General features: G+C 66.4%; 1 protein-coding gene across 1 annotated transcript in view; it reads right to left on the bottom strand.

The window, feature by feature from the left end:
* SLC9A8 (solute carrier family 9 member A8) overlaps positions 1-21466 on the bottom strand; it is a 261909-nt gene that overhangs the window by 112060 nt on the left and 128383 nt on the right. The window lies entirely within an intron of this gene.

The raw sequence follows: 21466 nt of genomic DNA on the forward strand, positions 1-21466 counted from the left end.
TGGAGTTTAGAATGGGAGGATGGAGCGGCCGTGGCTGGGGGGGGGGGGAGGCAGAAGGGCTGGGCTCCTGGCACTGCGTGTGGTCCCGGGAATAGGGCATCACAGATGCCACTCGAAACCGGGGACGGGTGGGGGCCGGGCGGAGAGAGTGGGGGGCTTCAGAGGCTTGCCTTGCTCGTGGCCAAGTCTGGCCTGACCCCTGGCACTGTGTCAGGCCCCCAGGCCCTGCTGGACGGATGTGGGATGGACAGGGATGGACAGGGCCAGGTTCCGACCCCTGCCCGAGTGGACGGCGGCTGGGCTGAGCCCTCCTCGGGTGTCTGGGCTTACCCCGCCACCTGGCCGTTCGCCCTGCAGGTGCTGGCGTACCTGTGCCACGTCACCTGCCCTCCCACCGGCCACGGTCCCAGGGCGGAGGGGGCCAGTCCCCGGGGCCTGCCGGGAGCCCGCTCCCATGGCAGAACGGGCTCCAGGAGAAGGGGGTTGGTTGGAGAAAACGCCCTCCCTGTGGCTCAGATGCAGCTCCGCCTTGCCCGGAGGGGCTGCGTGCATGTGTGTACACTCATGCACACACGCACGCACACCCGTCCAGCACATATGCGCACACGCAAACACCCGCATGTGCGCGCACACGCACGTATGCGCGTGGGTCCCCTGCAACATCCCCGAGATCGGTGCTGTGTCTGCGTCGTCGCTGCTCGGCTCAAAGCCAGGAACAGTCCCGGGCCCACGCCAGAGGGCTTAGGGTGGGGATATTCCACAGGAACGTTCTAGAGGTTCCCCGGGGCCCCCTGCTGCCCCAGCGCCTGCCCAAAGGCTCCGTGTCGTGGGGAGAGTGGGCTCCAGGGGCTGGCTCTGCGCCAAGGGGTCATCAGGGGACCCTAGTGGGTGCCGGGGGCCGGCCCCGCCCACAGCGTGCAAGGCCAGTGGCCTCCCTGCTGCCCCGGGCCGGCCCCACCACCTGCCAGCCTGGTTGTAAAAGGGCTCGCGGTCACCGGGCGGGGCGGCCAGCAGAGGGCGCGCGCGGGCTGCGGACCAGGCTGGGCCCCGGGTCCCTGGGGAGCCTGTGCTGACGACCCCCGGGGGAGGCCCTCCCGGCCCTGGGAGCCAGCGGGCGGCCCCTCCTTCCCGCCTCCCTTCTCAGCCTGCATTTTCTCCAGAACCCAGACAGCAGGATTTATCGAAAATCTTTTGATGGTGGCGATTTTTTTTTCTTTTTTGGGTCGCACCCAGCGATGCTCAGGGGTTCCTCCTGGCTCTGCACGCAGGAATTACTCCTGGCGGTGCTCGGGGGACCCTATGGGATGCTGGGAATCGAACCCGGGTTGGACACGTGCAAGGCAAACGCCCTCCCCGCTGTGCTATCGCTCCAGCCCCTGTGGTGGCGGTTTTTAGTCACCAGTTACTAGCTGAGTTATCTTGGGGGTTGGGGGACCCGTGAGTGCCCAGGGGCCGCTCCCATTGGGGCGGGAGGCCTGCAGAGGAATGACGCGGTGGATCAGGGGTTGAACACGGGACTCCTGCCCTTGGGGTCTTCCCGGCCAAGTTACTTTTGGGGGGGGCGGGGCCGCTCCTGACTGTGCTCAGGGATCACGCCTGCCGGTGCTCCAGGGACCAGATGGGACGCCGGGGATCGAACCCAGGTCTGTCACGTGCAAGGTAGCGCCCTCCCTACTGTGCTACCGCTCCAGTCCCGAGTTCCAGTTTTAATTCTCCGAGGAAGGATTTGGGACAAAACCAGCCCCCCCGCACACCCCCGGCTCCCTTGTCCGCTCGGTGCCGCCAGGAATGATTTATGTGCTGGCCAGGCTGCCTGGCGCCCGGCCCCGCCCCGGCCCGGCCCCTGCCCCTCACGGGCGCCTGGCTGGGATGGTCTTTGGCTGAAAAGGCCGCACAAACCTTAGCAGCCCCACGCCGCCCGCGCCTGGACGGAGCCTCCTTCTCCGGGGCCTGGAAGCGGAGTCGGTCTGCGGTGCTCGTTGGTTGTGGGGATGGGGGCCCCGCAGGGGGCTGTGCCCGGTCCCCTTGCCCTGGGGTGGGAGGGGAGGAGCAGTGGTACCAGGGGCTTTAGCACGAGACAGAGCTGCAGACACTGGTGTCCGGGCTGGTGTCCCGGGCTGGTGTCCACCTGACCCAGTGTGAGAGGCTCGAAGTGGCCTCGGTGGCACAGCCAGTCCACCTCGGCCAGGCCCGGGGGATGCAGGCGTGGGCCTGACATCACCCTCCCACCAGCCACAGAGACTGGCCCCAAAGAAGTGGCATATTGCCAAGCAAGTTTCTCAAGTGAATCTGGACCAGAAAGTCTGGAGCTGATGTGATCGGAGGACAGGGGCCGAGCATGGGTGAGGTGAGCCCTGATGGGAACACACTGGTGGAGAGGGCCAGCAGGTGCAAAGGCCCTGGGGCAGCATGAGGGTGGGCTGGCTTCTGAAGGGACAGCAAGGTCAGAATGAGGACTGGTGAAGGGGGGCTCAGCTCTGGCCCTACATCTGAGGCCTGTGTTTAGCACAGAAAGAAAGAGCGGGGGGAGCACAGTGCGAGGAGCAGAAGGAGGAGGAGCAAGAGGAGGAAAAGGAGGAGAAGGAGGAACAGGAGGAGGAGGAGGAGCAGTGGGAGGAGGAGGAGCGGGGCAGGAGCAGGCAGCAAGGCCCGCGCTGGCCAGAGGCGCTCAGCTGAGCCGAGGTGGGGGGAGCAGGAGGCCTCGCCCTCCCCCCCAGTCTGGGCCTCCGGGGTGGCAGCAGTGCCCACTCTGTCGGCCTGGTCACCCTCGGGGTCTCGGGTGGGGGTGGACAGTGACCACAGCCCAGCCCCGAGAACTGGACCCCCCAACCCCAGCAGCTCTGGGCTCCTCACAAGGTGGCCGGGCCAGTGGGTCCCAAAGCCCCTGGCACTGCCCAGCCCGGACACTGGACACCCAGACTCGCCCGGCCTGGCGGGAAAGCGGGAGTGGCCGGGGCTGCCGCTTGGCGAGTTGCTGCCGGAGCCCCCGAACCACCGAGCCCCCCCGAGAGCCCCACTCCAGAACATTCACGGGTCATTCACTGGACAAGGGGTAACGAGCAGGTGCTGCCCGGGCGGGGAGGGGGCGGCTGCAGGACAGACTGAAATCAAGGCAGCCGGGGGGGGGGGTGTGTGCAGGGGGGCCGGAGGGAGGGAAAGAAGGAAGGAGGGGGACAGTCCAGCGTGGAGAGCACTGTGGGGGTGAACCAGGATGAGAGATGGGGCGGCACGGGAGGAGAGGCGGTGTGGGAGGGGGTGGGTGGTGCCTGGGTAGGTGACGGGTGAGTGGTGGGGGTGAGGGAGGGGTGCGTGATGGGGGATGGGGTGGGAGTGGGGGCTGTCGGTGTGTCGCGGGGGCAGGAGGGCTGCTCACTGGGGACAGCACCTGGCCCTGTCGGGAGCGAGTCACGGCCGCTTGGGGCCAGGGGTGAAGCCAGGACGCGGGCCGGGCCGGCTCCCCGGCGTGACCAGGGCGTCCCCGTAGCCCCAGGTCCCGGGGTGACCCTGCAGGCCAGGGCAGGGCAGGGGTGTCTATGTCTGGTGACACCCCAGGAGGCCGGGAGGTCACTTTGGGTGCTGGGCCCCCAGGCGTGGGCTCGGGAGACACGGGTGCTGCGTGGGTGGACATCGGGACTCTGGGCTTGGGGGTGAGGGAGGCGTCGCGGCAGACACGGGCCCGTCCCTGAGCTGCGGCCTCACCCCTCCGGGCCCCCTCACCCTGTAGCCTGAGCAGTGCCATGCAGGGGCACGGCTGGGCCTGGACTCTCACGGTGATGGGGGAGGGTGCAGTGCTCCGCCCCATGGCCCAGTGCTCCTTCAGCCCCGCGCAGAGCAGGAACCCGCCTTGCAGACAGACGCCCGCGTGTGGGAACTGACGGGAGGGGGGAGGGGCCGGGCCGGGTGCTGGGGGCTCTGGTCTGGCCTTCTCCCAGGGGCCTTTTTGCTCCCGCCGACGCAGAAGACAAATGGGAGAAGTGGAGCCCACCATGCCGAGGGTTCGAAAGCCAGCCCCCACCCCCCGCCTGCAGTCCCCAGAGTTCTGGAATATTCCCTCCCTGAGCTCCGCGTGGGCACTGCCCCCTCGCCCCGGGCACACTTGGCCCCGTCCAGCTCTCCTCTCCTGCCCCCAGCAGAGGCGAGTATGGGGGCACCTCTGCTCTGGGCCCGTCCCCGGCCGGGACAGCAGTGGGAGCCCCCGGGTACGCCTGTGCTCGTGGGCCCTGGCTCAGGTGGGGCCAGGAGGGCCAGGGATGCAGCTCCGGGAGGAGCTTTGGGGACGGTCGCCAAGAACCCTTATAGTCCCTGAGCGGCTGAATGAGCCGCCTCCACTGGGCCTGAACGGGTGGAGCTCTGGGGGGGCTCCTCCGCCCCCTCCTGGGTCGCCACCACCATGTAGGCCCAGAAGTCACCTCCTCCTGGAAGCCTTCCCTGACTTCCCTCCCCAGGCCAAGTGAGCGCCCTCCCAGCATCAGTGAGGGAGGCGTAGGGCTGTCAGTCTGTCAGTTTTTTTTTTTTTTTTTTTTTTCTTACTTGCCCAGCAGGTGTTTGGTGGGGCTGGAATCCACAAGTGGCCCACAAGTGGCTGTGCCCAGCGCCAGGGAAGGGAGAGGAGGGGGTGATCAGGGAGCGTGTCTCGGCTCCTTTGGAGCTGCCCCGGGTCTCCGTGGCCTTTTTTTTCTTTTGGGGTCACACCCGGTGATGCACAGGGGTTCCTCCTGGCTCTGCACGCAGAAGTCACTCCTGGCGGTGCTCAGGGGACCCTATGGGATGCTGGGAATCGAACCCGGATCGGCTGCGTGCAAGGCAAACGCCCCACCCGCTGTGCTATCTCTCCAGCCCCCCCTCCGTGGCCTTTTGCTGCTGTCCCATGCCCAGCCCACCCACGGCCTCTGGAAACCCCCCCCCCCCCATTTGAGGCCACAGCCCAGATGCCAGGGTCCAGGCACTGGCCTTTACAGAGCACCCACCATGCACCCAAACTGTGGGATGCGCCGTCCTGCCCACCCGCCTCGTGCCCTGGGTTCCCGGGGAGATGCAGAAGAATCCGCCAGACCCAGGGATGAGTGCCGGGAGGAAGAGGACAGAGGCTGCTGGGGCAATCCAGGAAGCTTCCTGGAGGAGATGGCATTTACAGACCATGGAGGAGGCCCAGGTTCCAAGGGTGGGAAAGTTCGGGAGAAGCAGAGGACGCTGGGCAAGTGGCCTTCGGGTCAGAGGGAAAGGAGGAGGGGGAGGCCCTGTCTCGGGGGGGTGGGGTGGGGGGGCGGCCTGTTACCCCGAGAGGCTGTGGCGGGAACTTTCTTGCTTGTCATGTTCAGATTCTTGTCTGTTGTTTCGGGCCACTACACCTGGCAGTGCTCGGGGCTGACTCCTGCCTCTGTGCTCGGGGGGCCATACGAGGTGCCGGGATCAAACGCCGTCTGCCGTGTGCAAGGCGAACGCCCTAACTGCGCCCCAAAATGCACAGCCCCTAACTCGCCACTTTTGTTGTGGGGGTCACAGCGGCCATGCCTGGGGCCACACGCGGTCCCTGGCCCAAACCCACGCCCGCCCGAGGTTTTATTCTCAAAAGGCCATTTTCTGTGTTTTCTGCCACAAGCCTGTTTCTCCTTTGCCGTCAGAAGGAGCCAGAGTGCGCCCGCCCGGGGCCTAGTGGCCGAGCTCCAGCCTTTGTCCCGGAGACCTGGGCGGTGAAAAACAGAAAGAGACGAAGAAGGGGGTTCTCAGGGGCCGTGACAGGCTCCTACACCCACTTAGGGACAGCTGTTTCTGGGCCAGAGAGAGAGAGGGAGAGGGGGAGAGAGAGACAGAGAGAGGGAGTGGGAGAGAAAGGGAGAGAGAGAGGGAGGGAGAGGAGGGAGAGAGAGGGAGGGAGAAAGAGAGAGGGAGGGAGGGAGAGAAAAAGGGAGAGAGGGAGAGAGGGAGAAAGGAAGAGAGAGGGAGAGAGGGAGGGGGAGAGGGAGGGAGAGAGAAAGAGAGGGAGAGGGAGAAAGAGAAAGAGCAAGGGAGAGAGAGGGAGGGAGAAAGAGAAGGAGGGAGGGGGGGAAAGAGAGAGAGGGAGAGAAGGAGGAAGAGAGGGGGGAGAGAAAGAGAGAGAGAGAGAAAGAGAGAGAGAGAGAGAGAGAGAGAGAGAGCGCAGGGTAGGGGCAGGGATGAAGCACTCACTCTGTGGCCGACCCCAGTTCAGTTCTCAGGGCTAATATCACTATGACCTGAGCACAGAGCACAGAGCTGGGTGCAGCCCAAGCAAGAGCGGGGGTGGCCCAAGAACCCAGGGTGGGGAGAGAGAGGCGAGCCCAGGGCAGAGACACAGTGACGCTGGCTCGGGGCTCCCTCTCTGGTTTGCAGTCCCTGACCCTGGGCCCTGGCGGGCATGACGCCCCCACCCCGTAAAGGGCAGCGTGAGCAGCCCCAGTCCCCCCCCCACCCAACAGCACTGCCAGTGAGGGAAATTCCAGGAGCACGGCCGGTGTGGTGCCTCAGTTTCCCCATGCCACTGGCGCCTGGGCCTGGGAGCCACCACCCACTGCCCTGGGGTCCTGTCTGCACGAACCCAGGAAGCCGTCTTGTCCTCAAAGGGAGCTCAGGGTCCTCGGGGTGGTCTGGGAGCAGAGGCCTGGGGAAAGCAGGGTCCCCGTGGGGGGAGGCTGAGGGGCGCCCATGGGAACCCCCCCCACCCCCCCCCACCTGCGCCGCTGGCCTGAGCACTTTAGCGGCACCAGGGCCCAGCCCGGGCCTCATGCATGTGCTCCTGCGTCCTCAGCGAGGCCAGAAGGGTGTGGGGTGCCGCTCACCGGGCGCCCATCCCAGGCATGCAGGGTCCCCCAATCCCGTGGGAGCCACCCTGAGCATGCCCTGGCGTGCAGCTTCTAATATGCTCAGTCAGACAGGATGGAGGAGGAGGAGGAGGTGCACTTGTATGTATGTGGGTTCTCAAAAGGCCTGGGGCCCTGTGGGGTCTTTGGGTAGGGAGGAACTGCGGGCCCCCCCTCCCCTGTGGCAGCGGCCAGCAAAGACCACCTGTAGAGGCAGGAGGTCCCAACCAGCGGCAGACCAGCCCGCAACTTCTGCAGCGGCCTTTCCCATGAGCGCTTCCCCCGGGACAGGGAGAGGAGGTGGGAAACAGGTCTGGGTGCCCCTCCGCTGAACCCGGGGGGGGGGGGGGGGGGGGGGGGGTGCAGGGCCCAGTGGGGGGGGCAGGACGGGGGTGGGGGGGAGGTAGAATCTGCAGGGACGGGGTGTGGGGGTCTGCAGGGCTTGGGGGCTTGGGTCTGAGGGGGCGGCGGGGAAGGGGGGGAGGTCTGCAGGGGCGGGGGGGGGTCTGCAGGGCCCGGGAGTGGGGGTCTGCAAGGCGGGGCGGGGGATTTCTACAGAGCGGGGGGGCGGGGTCTGCAGAGCACGGGGGGGGGTTGCAGGGCGCGGGAGGGGGCGGGGGTCTGCAGGGTGGGGGTTCTGGGGTCTGCAGGGCGCGGCGGCGCGGGGGGGCCGGCGCGGAGCCGGCGGGCGGGGTGGGCGCGCGGGCCCGCAGCCGCTTCTGATGAAACCCCCCGTCGGGGGGCCCGGCCGGCTGGAGCCGCCGCACATCTGGAGCGCAGCCCCGGGCCCGGCGCCACCCGGGCCGCAGCCGCCGCGCAAACACCGCGCCCGCCGGCGGCGCGCCCACAAGGGCCCTTTCTTCTCGGACCCGGGCCGGCGGCCGCTGACCTCGCCCGGGGGCTGGGCGGGGGGCGGGGGCGGCCCGAGCAGCACCTCCTCGGCGCGAGCTCGCGCCCGGCCCGCGGCCCCTTCCCGGGCGCGCGCGGGACCCCCGGCCGCCCCCGGCCCGCGCGCTCATCGGAGAGGGCGGGTGGCACGGGGCAGCGCGCAGAGGGGAGGACGCAGAAGGGTCCGGCGTGGGCGTGGCCCTGCGGCCCCTCGCGGGGACGGGACCCGGGCTCGGCCCTCGGGATCCCGGCGCGGCCGGAGGGGCCCCCACGCGGGCCGGGCTGGCGGGTGGGCAGGCAGGAGTGGCCCCGGGCCACAGACGCTCTGCCTTTTCCTGGGCGGGGCCCTCCGCACATCCTGCTCCCCTGACCCCCGTTTCCTGCAGGGAGGTGGCGGGCGGGGTGGGGGAGCCACCCGATTATGCCAGGGTTTGGGAGAAGCTCCATGAGAGAGGACTTGGGGGGGACACCAGGGCCGCGCGCAAAGAGAGCGCGGGGTGGCTGCCTGGAGGAGGCGTCATGCCGTCAGGAGGGAGAAGCTGGACCTGGAGGAAGGGCCCGGAGAGAGGTGACCTGCCACCACTGAGGCTCAAGAACCCCCACCAGGACCCCTCCAGCAGTCCTTGAGGCCCGGGACCCCCCACCAGGACCCCTCCTGCAATCCTTGGAGCTCCTTCCCCAAGTCACCCCATTGTACAGATGAGGAAACTGAGACCCGAAGGGCAGAATGGATGTTGTCAGGGAGCCACAGCAGAGGCAGGACCCTGCTGCACCCCCTCACCCCTTCCTTCCTGCCCGGCCCTTCTCTGCAGTGGCCGCCGTCCTGTCCCTGGGTGGGTGGGTGGGGGGGTCTCCACCTGCTGCCGCCCCCCCTGGCTCCTGTGAACCTGCCCGCCAGGCAGGAACCAGCCGCCATCTGGAGCCAAGGGCCGTTTCTGGAGCCGGCGGCCGCCCTGGCCGGGGCCCAGTGGGTCTGGAAGCGATTAGCAGCGCGGCCCGAGCATGTGGCGTTCTCATCAGCCGGCGGGGCATCCCCACAGCCCCCGCCCCGAGCCACCCAGCGCCAAGGCGCTCGGGGGGTCCCCAGGCCCCCTCTGCAGCGGGCGTCCAGCTCGGACCTGCTCGGGGCCACCCACAGGCCAGGCCGAAGGCTGGGCCGCTTCCTCCTGGCGTGGGGGAGGAGTGGGGGGAGGGGGGTTTGGGAAAGACCCACAAGGGGCCTCGGAAGTGCCCAGAGCTGGGCGGGGCGCCCCCCCTTCCTGCCCCCAGCCCCCCCATGTCTGTTTCCACCATCACGAAGGGCAGCACTCACCCTAATCAGCCCCCCCACCCCCACCCCCATCCCATGAAGGACTCTCGTTTCCGCCCCAGTCACTGCCCTCAGCTCCGGCTGTGGATGGGGAAACTGAGGCACACGCAGCCGAGACCTGCTCTGCAGAGCTGGCTGTCAGCCCCCGGAGCTGGGTCCTGGAACTCTGCTCCTCCCTGCCTCTCCCGGGCTCTAGAAGGTTCTGCCAACCGTGGGGACCCAGGGGCAGGGGCTCGCAGGGGCACACCCACCTAGCTCTGGGCCCATGTCGGGGACCCCCGGGCCCCAGAGCTTCCAGGTCCTCTTTTCTCTGTCGGGAGTTGGACCTGTTCCACCTGCAGGTCACGCCCAGGGCCACAAGAACATCAGAACCTCGAGTCAGGTCAGGAGACTCCAGCTCGCTGGCACCCTTGGGTGAGGCCACCCAGTCTGGACCCCTAAATCCAGACCCGCCGCACCCACGCCCCCGTGCCCTTGTCCTGCCTCTGTGGAGACGGGTCCTCCCGCTGGGACCCCCGTCCTCCAGAGCCCCCCCATCTGTGGAACCCCGCTGCCTCCCCCACCCCCAGCTCTGCGCCCTGCAGGCTCATGTCTGCTGGAGTCCTGAGCTCAGTAGGTGCTGGGGGGAAGATGGGCTCGGGAGGGGGGGATGAGAGAGGGAGGGAGGAGGGTGATGAGGGAGGGAGGAGGGGGAGGGAGGATAAATGAAGAGAATGAAAGAGGAGTGAAAGGAGGAGAGTGAGTGAAGGAATGGGAATGAGTGAATGAAGAGAATGAATGAGTAAGTGAATGAGTGGGTGAGAGAGTGAGTGGGTGGGTGGGTGAGCAGGAAGGCCGCGTGTGTGGCCGTCTGTCCTGGGGAGGAGACAAAGAAGCTTAGAGAGTTCCCACAGGCTGCGTGGCCACCTCACAGGCACTTTCTGGAACATTCCTGCAGCCCGTGAGTCCCACCAGGTGGCAAGGAAACTGAGTCTCCTTCTCCATGCCCCTTCCTATGAGTCTCCTGGACCCAGCTGGGGGTGCTGTGACCCTGGGCTGGGGGTGCTGTGACCCTGGGCCCTGTTCTGCTCTGGGTTGAAGGACACAGAAGGTGCTTGTCACATGTCCCCCCGCAATGACCTCCTTGACAATGTGCCCCTCTAGCCCTCCCCGGACTTGGGGGCTTTCATCACCCCCTGGATAGATGAGGAAACTATGGCCCAGAGAGGGTAGGTGACTGGTCAGGCACACACAGCGCCAGCCCAAGGAGCAGCTTGTGCAGAAGGGGGTCCCCTCTGAGGGAGGGAGGGCCCACTTCCTTCTCCAAATCCATGAACACCTACTTTGTGCCAGGCACGCCCAAGGCAGGCGGGTGTGAGCATGAGGAAGCCTGTGTTCCTGGGAGAGCACTGTCCAGAGAGCCCTGGCCTGCACTGCATCTCCCAGAAGCACAATGCGGAACTGCAGCTGTGGGTGGAGGTGGGGGTATCCAGGGTGCTGCAGAGCAGAGTCCTGACCACCAGGACGCAAGGGGTTCCTGCTGGGGGGTGGGGCACAGCGGGGAGGAGGGAGCCCTGTAGCCCCCGAGCCCAGGGAACGGACAGGCAAGTGGGCCAGGGCTCTGCTCCCCGTACTCCCCCTGCTCTCCAGGCTCTGGAATGTTCTGCCTGTGACAGTCCACCCGGTCGGGGTCCCCTGACTCCCCCTTGCACGGAGGACAGAGGCGGCTCAGACACAGCAGCCGGCCAGTGCTACCCTGAGCCACCACGTCCGTCCCAGAGGAAACGCTCGCCCGGGGCCTCGGTGGTCAGCAGGAGCAGGAGTAAAGTGGGGGAAGTTGAGGCAGGACGCTGGGGTTCCGAAGCTGAATCCAAACCCGGGTTGTGGCCCAGCCTGGCGGGGTGGAGGTGGGAGGGGGCAGGGGCGGCAGGGAGATGGACTCTGCCACTCCTCACCTGGCCTCTCTCAAGCCAGTTCCAGAGTGACCCAGACCACGACGGCCATTTAGACAATAAGCGTAAGTGACTGAACGCGTCGACGAAAAAGACTCGAGGCTGGAGAGATAGCACAGCGGGGAGGGCGCTTGCCTTGCACAAGGCCGACCCGGGTTCGATTCCCAGCATCCCATAGGGGCCCGTGAGCACCACCAGGAGTGATTCCTGAGTGCAGAGCCAGGAGGAACCCCTGTGCATCGCTGGGTGGGACCCAAAAGGACAAAAAAAAAAAGTAAAATGAGTTATAATGATTAAATGTAAAATTAAGAGTAAAATGAAATAAAATGATGCCCTTGTGCTGGGCAGGAGAGAAAGTGCCAAGCACAGGGTCTGCCGCACCACCCTGATCCCGGCCCTGTGGGGTGGCCGCCAGCCCTCTCCTGGGTTCCCCCACTGGCTGGGTGAGGGGGGGCCTCCCTCGGCGGTGCCCACACACGAGGCCTCCTGCTGAGGTGCTCACACACAGATTTCAGCCGACCAACCGGAAGCTCGGGGCCAGCTCAGAGACACAGCGACGTGCCTGGGGTCACACAGCACTTTGGCCGCTTGGAGGCGGGTGCCGAGCCAGAGGGCGGGGACCCGGAGATGCTCACAGCTGTGGGGGGTCTGCCCCACCCACCAGGGGGCCTTGGAAGCTTCCCATGCGTCACTTGGCGCACGCTTCCTTTGGGGTCTGGGGGTTCATGCTTTCCTTTGGGGTCTGGGGGTTCATGCTTTCCTTTGGGGCCCAGGGGGCCCTGGGGCCACTCTCAGCCACACTCGGCCACCAGGGCTGTGAGTCCAGGTTCGGCCAGGTGGTATGATGCTGTGTCGGCCCCGGGCCCAGGGGCCACGCCCAGCGGCTGGGGGGGTCTGCGGCTGGGATCGCACTTGGGGCCCCGCGTGTGCCAAGCACAAGTCTTCCTCAAGCACCTCCGGGACCAGGGCCGGTAAGTTCTCTCCTCCCCAGACCCAGCACGGGGTTCCGTGTGTCCGCCTGAGGTCGGGGGTCACTCACCCCCCCCCCAGGTGCCCACTTCCCCCCCATCCCGCCTAGAGTGGCTGGTGGACAGGCAGGAGAGCCCGAGTCCTGGGGGGACGCCTCGGGGGTGACTGAATTGGGGGTGCCTAGGAAGGGGGGTGGGGGGCTGCAGGGCGTGAGCATCCCAGGCTGGGGGGGCCCCGGGCAGGAGGCAGGGGCAGTGGCCCCAGTGAGGGGGCAGCGAGGTGGGGTGAAGGTGCCCGTCCCTGGGGTCTGGGGCACTTGCTCTGCCTGTGGGAACCCCGGTTGGTCCCGGTGCCGCTAGGTGGGGCCCCCAATAAACAAAATTCTCCTTCGGGTGACGTTTTACTGCATCAGGCAACTAGTAAAAGGAATTTCAGAGAGAGACAGAGACAGTGACAGAGACAGAGACACGGAGACAGAGAGACACACAGGGGGCCCAGAGAGCCAGTACCACAGGCTGGGCCTTTGCCTTGCCCACAGCCGACCTGGGTTCGGTCCCTGGCATCCCTTAGGGTCCCTTGAGCACAGCTGAGCGGGGCCACAAAAAAGAGAAACACAGAGACACACACAGAGACAGAGACAAGGAGAGAGGGACAGACAGACAGAAATGCTGCAGGGGCCAACAGGGAGGGCGTTGTCCGTGGTCTCCTGTTGGCTGGACGCAGGTGAGGCCCTGAGCAGATGGGGGAGGGGGGCCTGCCCTGGGGCACTGTGAGGGTCGCAGCAGCCTGGGCTGGGAGAAGTCGGAGGCGGAGGGTGGTGTGGCTGAGAGCTACGGGTTGGGGGCTGCGGGTCTGGGGGTCGTGGGTCTGGGGGCTCCAGGTCTGGGGGACTACAGGTCTGGGAGGCTGTGGATCTGGGGGACTGAGGGTCTGGGGGGCTGCAGGTCTGGGGACTCTGGGTCCAGGGGTTGTGGATCTGGGGGGCTGCAGGTCTGGGGGTACAGGACCCTGGATCCCACGTCCGTCTGACACCCTCTGAGGCTGCCGGAGCCTCGCGGCCTCCCCTCGCCCCCCGCGGCCGGGGAAACTGATCCCCGAGAGACTCGGGGCGCCCCGAGCAGAGACCCCCGGGCAGGCCCAGGCGGCCCCTTCCCACAGGCCGGCCGCGGCGGCAGGAAGTGGCCGGGCGCAGGCGCCCTTTGATCAGCTTTACGAGCGAGCGGCTGTTTATGGAGCCGGCCAGGGCTGGGCCTCGTCACCGCCACTCGGGATATGAGCCGTCCCTGGAGAGCCGGCCCGGCCGCCGGGGTCTCGGCCTGTTTCCTCCCGCCCGGCCGTGCCCTGGGAACGGGGTGAGGGGCCCTCCAGAAGGCCCCTTCCTTGGGGGCCCCCTCGGCCCTGGCAGCTTGGACCTCCCAGGCCCCCAGCCCTCCCCCGGCCCCCCCATAATCCTGTGCTGGTGTGGCTGCTGCTCGGGTCACTCCCGGTCACCTCCTGAGAGGGGCCACCGCCCGGCAACAGACCCGTCACCCCCCCAGCCCTGCAACTGCCCCCATCATCCCCCCGCCCGGCAACAGACCCATCACCCCCCCCAGCCCTGCAGCTGCCCCCATCATCCCCCTGCCCAGCAACAGACCCATCACCCCCCCAGCCCTGCGACAGCCCCCATCATCCCCCTGCCCAGCAACAGACCCATCACCCCCCAGCCCTGCAGCTGCCCCATCACCCCCCACCCCTGCAACTGCCCCGTCACACCCCAGCCCTGCAACAGCTCCTGTCATCCCCCCGCCCGGCAACAGACCCATCACCCTCAGCCCTGCAACTGCCCCGTCACGCCCCAGCCCTGGGACAGCTCCTGTCATCCCCCCACCCGGCAACAGACCTGTCACCCCCAGCCCTGCAACTGCCCCATCACGCCCCAGCCCTGCGACAGCCCCCCTGCCCAGACTTCAGATTCCCTCCACCGGCATGCCCCATGAGGGGGGCGCTCAGGGACTGCTCCTGGCAGTGCCAGGATGGAACCCTACAGGATTTGTTGGACTCACTAGATCCCCACAGGAGTCACTGGCTTCTCCACAACCTGGTGGCAGTCTGTGATCTCCCTTCTTCCCATGAAGGCCCAGAGAAGGCAGGACACGGACCCCAGGCCACACAGCAGATGGGAACTGAAGTTTGTAGGGAGGTTTTTGTCTGGGCTTCTGTTTGGTGAGGGTCATACCAGGGGCGCTCAGGGGGTCCCCCTGGTGCTGTGCTGGGGAGGGTGCTGGAGGAATTAGGGGTGCTGAAGCTGGGACTGGGCCCTCGGTCCTGTGCTGGCCCACTGAGCCGGGAGACCCAGACTGTGGGTCTCCTCTCGAGCTCCAGCTGTCCTGTCACCATTCCTGCGAGCCGGACACAAAGACTCGGTCCCCGGGCTGAGGACAGCAGGGCCGGGCAGGGCCACAGGGTTTGCTCGGCGCCTGGGCCCCACCGAGAGACACTGGGGGACGGGCTCAGCGGCACCATCGCGTCCTGCCTCACTGGGGGTGACACCACCGGCAGACACACCTATAGACTCGGGAAAGGGGCTGCAGTGACCGTGGTGCTCGTGCAGAGGGGAGGGCGCTGGCCTTGCGTGATCCCCAGCGTCCCCTTGGGCCCCAGAGCACAGCAGTCACCCCTGCATATCGCCAGGTGGGCCCGAAGCAAAACGAGAACAAAATTCAGAGGAAAGGGGGCCGGAGCGACAGCACAGCGGAGAGGGCGTTTGCCTTGCACGCGACTGACCCGGGTTCGATCCCCAGCATCCCAAAGGGTCCCCCGAGCACCGCCAGGAGTGATTCCTGAATGCAAAGCCAGGAGGAACCCTTGTGCATCACCAAGTGTGACCGAAAAAGAAAAAAAAAAAAACCAAGAAGACAGGAAAGAGCCTGGGAGTGTGGAAGGGGGTTCTGGGCTCATGGGGGCGGGAAACCTCCGTTTCTTTCCCTGTGGCATGGGTACAGCCGTTCCAGGGACCCCCGGCTCTGTCCTGGGCTCGGGGCAGGCACTGCTGACCCCAGGGAGACCTTCTGCAGGAAGCCCCTCCTGGTCTGGGTCTGGGGGCTCCCCCCTTGGGGGCCCTGAGATCTGGGGTGCAGGAGGCACCAAGGCCCCGGAGAACCCGGGTCCTGAGGAAGGTGGAGCTCAGAGAAGGTAAGCACCCCCCCCCCCCGCGCACCACGGCCACAGAGCAGGGAGCCGAGACGCACCGGCTCCGACCCACTCGGGAACGTTTCCAGCTCGGCCCCCACGCCCTCCCGCCACAGTCCCACTCCATCCCCCCGTCCCACTGTCCAAAAGGACTTGCCACAGGCCCAGAGCGACAGGACAGCGGGCACACAGCCGACCCAGGTTCGATCCCTGACTCCCTGAGCCCGGCCAGCACAGAGCCAGAACTAAGCCCTGAGCACCGCCGGGTTTGGCTCAAAAGCAAAACAACAAATGCAACTCTCGGGGCACGTAGAGAGAACCCATGGCCCAAGCAGAGAAACCGAGGCCCAGAGAGTAGGGCCTGCTCTGAGGGCGCAGGGAGACTTGACGTCCGTCCCTTCGACAGTCGCTAAGGAGCATCTCCCTCCCGAGCCCGCAGAGAGCGGGGAAGGGGCAGGAGAGTGCCAACAGGGGCGCCACTCGGGCCCCCCGAAGCACTCGGCCTCGCAGACACCCAGCACCTGGTGGTCACCTGCTGGGTGACTCTGGGCAAATGACTCACCCTCTCTGAGTCTCAGAAGACTCTTGAACAGAGGCCGCTCAGGGCTCTTCTCTACAGGACACTTTTCCGCTTTTTCATTCTGCAAGAGTTTATCAAGCGCTCGCGGTGTCCTGGGCTCTGACCTGGAGACGGGGAGTGACCAAGACGATGACGACGACGTTGCCCAGTGCCCAGGTGGGATGGAGCTGCAGCTCAGGGTCCGTTCCCAGGCTGGCAGCCTCGGAGCTGCTGCCACACCCACGCCCGCCTCCTCCAGGAAGCCTTCCGCCAGGACAGGTCTGCAGCTTCGCGCTGGGGCCTCCCTAGGGGAGTGACCGTGTCCCTCACCCCGGTGCCCAGAGCCTCTGTCCCAGGGCTGCTTCCTCCCTGCAGCACCGGCAGGCGGAGCTGGGCCGAGGCCACCGCAGCTGGGCAGACCCTCCCACCCCCTCCCCCACCCCGGGGAGCTGAACAGAGAGGCCCAGAGGGGCTGGGCACCCGGCGCACCCCAGCCACAGCCGTCAGACAGAGCCTGGGTCCCCCAGGGTGGGGCAGCTGGTGACTGTAACCACGCATTCCTGCAGCCCCCACCCACACTTGACCCCGCTTTCCCACAGCTGCCCAGCCACTCTCCTGCAGGACGCTGGGCCCCGCTCACACAGACGGGCCCCAGGCCCGCCCAGAAGACAGACAGACAGACAGGCAGGCAGGCAGGCAGACCCGCGCTCAGCACAGGGGAAGTCATAGGGTGGGGAGGGGCCGGGAAGGGGTGAAGGCGGCCCTGGCCCCCCCCCCCACGATGTGCTGCAGCCAGGCTGGGAGGGGCCCACGTTTGGGGGTCTCTGGGCCGGCTCAGCCCCCTGCAGATGGGCCCAGGGGGCATGGGGGGGTCGGGGCTGGACGGGTCACTTCCGCTCTGCTGGTCGAGGTCAGGCCTTGCCCTGGGGACCCGGAGGCTGACCTGGAGGCTGATTCTCCCGCCCCCAGCCCTGCCCGGCCACTGTCAGGCCCGAGCCACGCTACGGGCTCAGGCTCCGCTCACAGGGGGCCCAGCCCAGTTGGCTCCCCAGCACCCTGTGTGGTCTCCCAGGCACCCAGGAGGGACCCCTGAGCAGTCAGGGGTGACCCTCACCCCAGTTGCTCAGTCTCCTCCACCCCGACTCTCCGGGGAGTTCCTCACCCCACAGCAACATGGGCTGCGAGCTGCGGGGGGGAGGGGGGCGACTCCCACGGGGCCACGGGGGGGGGGGGGCGGGGGGGGCGAGCATCCGGGCCCTGCACACAGACGCCCACCCGAGGCATAGCTCACAATGCACTCACACATGTGCAGAATCAGGGCCCCCAAACCTGCACACAGCACATATTACACACACACAGACACACACACGCAGACACTCACAGACACAGAGACATGTAGCACACATCACACACAGACACAGACACACAAGACACACACAGCACACACTGCACACAGACAGACACACACAGAGACACAGAGAGACACAAGACACACATAGCACACAGTCACACAGACACAGACACAAAGACACACATAGCACACACCACACACAAGGCACAGGGAGACACACAGACACACACACACACACATACTGCACAGACACACAGAGAAACAGACACACACAGACACAGACACACACAGACATAACACACACTGCATAGGCACTCTCACACTCAACACACCACACTGTACACACACCGTGTACACACATACACACTGACACCTACACATACAGCCCAGACAGACACATCACACAGACCGTCAGATGAACACACAAGCACTCGGGATGCTCCACACACAGGCAGCTCCCGCTGGCCCCACCCACTGCCCACCCTGCTGACCACCCACACCAGCACCCGGGAGCCCCGTCCCTCTTCCTCCCTCCCAGCCGGTCGGCCTCTGCCTCCTCGGGAAGCCTCCCTGGACTGTAGCCCCCTGCTCAGACCCCTGCCTCCACTCCTTGAGCGGGGTCGCTGCAGCCATGAGACATTCTCTTGGCACTCAGCCGAAGAGGAAGGGGACCATGAGCTGCGCGCATCGGCCCCTCCTGCCCTGCCCGCCCAGGGGCCTCCATCTCTCCATCTGTGTCGTGGCACAAGAATGGCTGGCGTGGGGGGCTGGAGCGATAGCACAGCGGGGAGGGCGCTTGCCTTGCACGAGGCCGACCCGGGTTCGATTCCCAGCATCCCATACGGTTCCCCACGTACTGCCAGGAGTAATCCCTGAGCACAGAGCCAGGAGTAACCCCTGTGCATCGCCGGGTGTGACCCAAAAAGAAAAAAAAATGAAGCTGTCCAAGCAACAGCCAGGACCCTGCAGACACTCCACCAACCTGGACCCGGAACAGGCAGGGAGGAGTCAGGATGGGCAGGATGAGTCTCAGAACGGGGGATGGCACTGCACCCACCCTGCAGCCGCCCCGTCGGGCTCAGGACTGCCCCCTCAGCCCTGCTCCGGCCCGGCAGCTCCCGTCTGGCGTGATTCCTGTTGAGTCACTGGCCGCGGCGCTGGCCGGCTCCCACAGACCTGACCATGCTGGGGGCGGAGCCCGGGGCCGAGAGGTGAGCCACGGAGGCGTGTGGGATGTGGAGCACGGGGGGGGGGGGGGGGGGGAACGTGGGGGTCCGGGCGCAGGGACGGCCACAGGCTCCTCCTCCCGACATTGCTGCTCCCAGCCACCTCCCGGACTGACCAAGGCCGTGGCCAGGCCCGGAACTGGTGGGGGTGGGGAGATGGACCCCGGGCAGGGTCTACCCCTACGGCCCTCCCCCCACCCCCGGTTCACCTGTACATTGGGGTCTGAACCCAAGGCCAGGCCCCCTGTCGGGGAGAGGCGAGGTGAGGGTGTCTGCGACCAGGAGCCCCTTGGAGCATCCCCCCACCTGCACCCCTCCCCCCTCCCATCGTGGAATCTCGAGGGCGGGGCTCTGTCTGGGACCCCCAGGGCTGGCGTCTTCATACAGAGCCCCCGTCCCTGATTCGTGTGATTCCACCAGCACCCAGCAGGTGCCAGCCTGGGTCCCCGAACCTTGGCACCAGGGTCTGGGCACCACTGCGCCCCCAGGCCTCACTCTAAACCATCCCTCCCCTCCCCCTTCCCCCTCCCCAGGCTGACTGGCTGATGGGGTGGGGAGGGCCTGGGGCCCGGGTACCACTTAGGAGACGAATTTTTCTCTTCTTTTTGGGTCACACCCGGCGATGCTCAGAGGTTCCTCCTGGCTCTGCACTCAGGAATCACTCCTGGCAGTGCTCAGGGGACCCTATGGGATGCTGGGGATCAAACCCGGGTCGGCTGCGTGCCAGGCAAATGCTGTGCTATCGCTCCAACCCCTAGGAGACAAATTTTTTAAAAAAAGAAAAGAAAAAGCCAGACGGGGCCCAAGAGATCGCCCAGGAGGAACAGCAATTAGTAGGGACAGCGCCTGCCTTGCACGCAACCAACCCAGGCTCAAGCCCCCGCATCCCACACCATACGGTTCCCTAAGCCCACCAGGAGTGGTCCCTGAGCACAGAGCCAGGAGTGCCCCGGGAGCACCGCTGGGTGTGGCTCCCAAGATAAGTCACATAAATCCTCTCAGCCCTCCCCGGCCTGTGCCCTCAGGCCTCACCTGCCTCCATCCCCGCAGTCCCTCCTGTCTCAGGACCTTTGCACCAGCCTTGAGGACCTCCAGGGCGGCCCCTCAGGGTGCGGATACTCCTCCAGCCCAGCACCCCGGCCTGACCCCGGCTCAGAGGACAGCTTGAGAGACAGTCTCTGTTCCCGCTCCGACCCTCCGCCTGTGGAGACTGCGACCCCCCTCCCAGAGCGGCTGGCCCCAGTGAGCAGAGCAGGCGTCTCTCTGCCCGGCCCCTCGGGCTGGTTTGGAAGTTTTCTTACTGTAATGTGTCCCCTGTCCTCCCTTTCCCTGTCCTTGGCATGACGAGCAGAGGTGGCACTGCCCAGCGTAGCACCCCCACACCGTGCCGGTCCGGGACCATGTGCCTCGGGGCCACCCTTGGAACACGTGGGCAGTGCTGGGAATCCAACTCGGGGCTTCATGCCAGTCGGAATAAAGATGCTGGGTGAGAAGGAGGATGAGGACTCAGCAGGCAGGAAGGGCTGGCTCAAGAAGGTGGCATTTACCCCAAAGCATCAGGCTAAGGAAGCCCTGGGAGTAGTTTGGGGGACATGCACGGGGCATCCAACAAGAGCCACACTGCCCCCTGCGAGGGGTTTGAGGCAGAGGAGAGAGCAAGTGCAAAGGCCCTGGGGCAGAAGCCTGGTGCACAACCCAGGAAATAAACCATTGAGAAGCTGAGTGCCGCTTGTTGCTATGGGGGTACAGGCACGCTGAGAGCACAGCCTGACCCCCATCGCAGGATGGGGGGTTGGGGGACGGTTCCCGCTTGGCTCTGACTTGCTCCTGACACAGGGTTTTCTGCCTGTCCTTCCCACGGCGGCCACATCTGGGATCCGGGTTCCCAGTCTCCGGCCCCGCCTCCACCCACCCCCGCCTCGTTCCCGCCTGGTGCTGGCTGCGACGGGAAAGTGACTCAGGAGTCTGGTCGCCCTCCCCCACGTCCGGCCGGGAGCCAGCCCCGGCCAACACCCGACGACCCGGGCCTCCCGCCTGACGTCCGCCCGCCAGACGCCTCCTCCGGCACCTCAGCCTCCCCCGGGCCGAGGCTGAGCCTCAGAGACCGCGTCCCACTGGCCAGAGCCAGGCTGGCCGCAGTTTGGCCCATGGGGGCGCCCAGCTCCACCGCCTGGGACTGACCACACGCTTTCCCGGGCACCTCGCGGGCGGCCCACCTGGCCTGGACTGCAACCCCACCCCCGACCCTAGTCCCCAGGCTGGGGACGCCTGTCACCCCCTCTGCCCCCCACCACCAACAGACACACATTCACCCAGAAACAAGTGGACCAAGCGTCTAGGAAGGAAAGTACCCGCCGAACAGGGCCCAGGGTGCTTCCTGGGGTGCCCTCCCCTCCCCACTTCCTCCAGGGGCCAGTGACCTCAGCCAAACACACAGACACGTTTAATTTTGCAGAGCACAAAGCGACACTTTTCCTGGCTCGGAGCGGCGCTCCATCCGGATCCGGACTGACCTGGTTCCCACCCCGACTCCCCTCTTTAACTGTTCAGTCCTGAGCAAGCGTCTCCACCGACCGCCCCGGCCTTAACTTCCCCACCTGCACCCGGATGTGTGTGTGTGTGGGGGGGGGGGGGGGGTTACATCATGTGGGTCCATGAATCGCGCAGGGGCCCCCGCAAATGCCCCGTCCTCTCCCCACCCCGTGCCCGCGCTGAAAGCTCCTCCGTGAGCTCCTGAGTCACCCCTTGTTCCCGTCACAGCTCCAGGACCGGGCTCCGCGCAGGGCCCAGAGGTGCTGTTATTTCTGGCCCGCAAGGCGGGTCCCGCTCTGACCAGGCCGCCTTGGCTTCCAAAGCGAGGGGAGGGGGGAGCCAAGCCGTCCTGAAAGGGAAAACATTCATGCCAGTGTGGGTGACGCCACTTCCGGTCCCGGCCTGCCCAGCCCCTCCAGTCTGGGTCTGTTCCCCCCGTGGCCCCCGAAGGGATGGGCCGCAGCCCACCCAGAAGCCCAACACAGCCCCCGAGCTGCCTCCCCTAGCCACACAGCACCCCTTCAGCCGGCAAGGCGCACGGGGCACCCATCCCAGGGCACCAGCTGGGCACCAGCAGTGGCCTGACCCGCCGTCTTCATCATCCCCCCCCCAGGGAGGGCTGACGGGGGACTCTGTCCTCCCACCTCCTCCCTGTCCTATTCCCGCTCCAGGGCCAAGGGAGGAGCTTGTAACTCACAGACCCAACTTTGTCACT

This window comes from Sorex fumeus, unplaced genomic scaffold (genome assembly GCF_029834395.1).
Source record: "Sorex fumeus unplaced genomic scaffold, SorFum_2.1 ptg000213l, whole genome shotgun sequence".
NCBI classification, from domain to species: Eukaryota; Metazoa; Chordata; class Mammalia; order Eulipotyphla; family Soricidae; genus Sorex; species Sorex fumeus.